Consider the following 1,721-nt stretch of genomic DNA (forward strand, 5'->3'; position numbering starts at 1 on the left):
ATTACAATATATTAAATATACTGTACATGGTTTGGGGAATTATCTCTCTCCTCTGAATTCTAAAATTCTTCGCTTAGAACACTGCTAAGATGTATAGATTTCTGTTAGGCATCCGTCAGTATCCCTAAAGACTTATATGAGTTAGGCATGGTGGCTCACACCTGTAATCTCAGTACTTTGGGGAGGCCAAGGTGGGAGGACTGCTTGAGGCCAGGAGTTTAACATCAGCCTGGGTAACAGAGTGTGACCCCATCTCTAATTTTAAAAAAAAAGTTGGGCATGGTGGTATGCACCTGTGGTCCCAGTGACTTGGGAGGCTGAGGCTGGGGGATTGTTTGAGCCCAGGAGGTCAAGGCTGCAGTAAGCCATGATTGCACCACTGTACTCCAGTCTGAGTGACAGAGAGAGACTCTGAAAAAAAAAAAAAAAAAAAGACCTATATATATATATATACACACAAAGCTTCCATTTTGAAGTAAAATCATAATGGCCATAGCTAATCAGTGTAAGTCAATTTTATTTTAAAAACTGATAATTGTCTCAATTAACCTTATTAAGATTATAGAAATTTAAAATATTGTGTTCTTCCCTCTAAGTCAACTAACCATAAACTCAACACTACAGGTGGGAAATCTGGGCAGCAGACAGGTTGACAGATAACTGTAGGCCCTCAGTCCACACTTTTCTTCATAGGGTTAAATTATTGATCTGAGATTGCACAACATAGCCAAAGGCTATAGCAGAGACAGAAGCAAGTCACGTTTTTCCCAGAATACAATTTTTTCACTAAAAAAATTCCTATCCCAAATAACAAAACAGGGAGTTAGAACATTTTAGAGGCAAAAATTGTAGAGAAAGACAATTACAGCCATGAAGTAATCTGGTTTTAGTTTTCTCTTGATATTTTAGATATATCTAGAAAATAGTTTGATATAAATGATTAGTGTTGTTTGAGTCTAAATACTTTAAGTGAAATAAGAAACTAAAACAATTACTTAGGTAATTTAGGCTAAACTGATCCTCCCACCCAAGTTATCATTCCAAAAACACACAAAATTTGGGTACAAGTGTTTAATGCCTGACTTGAACCCCACATCTTCAAAATTTAAAAAAAACCAAACAAATAAAAAAATAAAATAAAATGTCTATATAGTTACCTCCTTTGGATATTTGAGAGCAGATTTGTAAACCTCTGTATGGAAGGCAGCTTCACCCTTACTCCTTTCCTGATATCAATTTCCCTTGGTAATAAATATAGAGAAAGAGCCTTGCAGTTTTCAAAGCACTCATATAAGTGACAGCTCATTCAGCTTTCACAATAACTCTGTTGTAGGGAGTATTGTCCTCACTTAACAGAGGAGGAAGCTGAGGTTCAGAGAGATTAGGTGATTTATTTTGGGTCACAGAACTGATAAGTGGTACAACATCCAAATTCAGGTCTTCCAGGTCCAATTGTCCTCTTTTTCCTACAGCGTATCATGTAATAAAGTCACTTCTATTTTTTCCCAATTCAAGACTTTTAAAAAAGGTAAATATCTACAAATTGTGTTTGCTTATCTGCTGCCAGCTACTCTCATGCCTTCTGCCACCAGAGTTTAGAAATAAAGACTTTAGCTGGGCTTGGTGGCTCAGCCTGTAATCCCGCACCTTTGGGAGGCTGAGGTGAGTGGATTGCCTGAGCCCGCGGGTTCGAGACCCGCCTGGGCAGTGAGACCTCATCT

This window comes from Carlito syrichta, unplaced genomic scaffold (assembly GCF_000164805.1).
Source record: "Carlito syrichta isolate Samal-C Ts95f unplaced genomic scaffold, Tarsius_syrichta-2.0.1 Scaffold288411, whole genome shotgun sequence".
Taxonomy (NCBI): domain Eukaryota; kingdom Metazoa; phylum Chordata; class Mammalia; order Primates; family Tarsiidae; genus Carlito; species Carlito syrichta.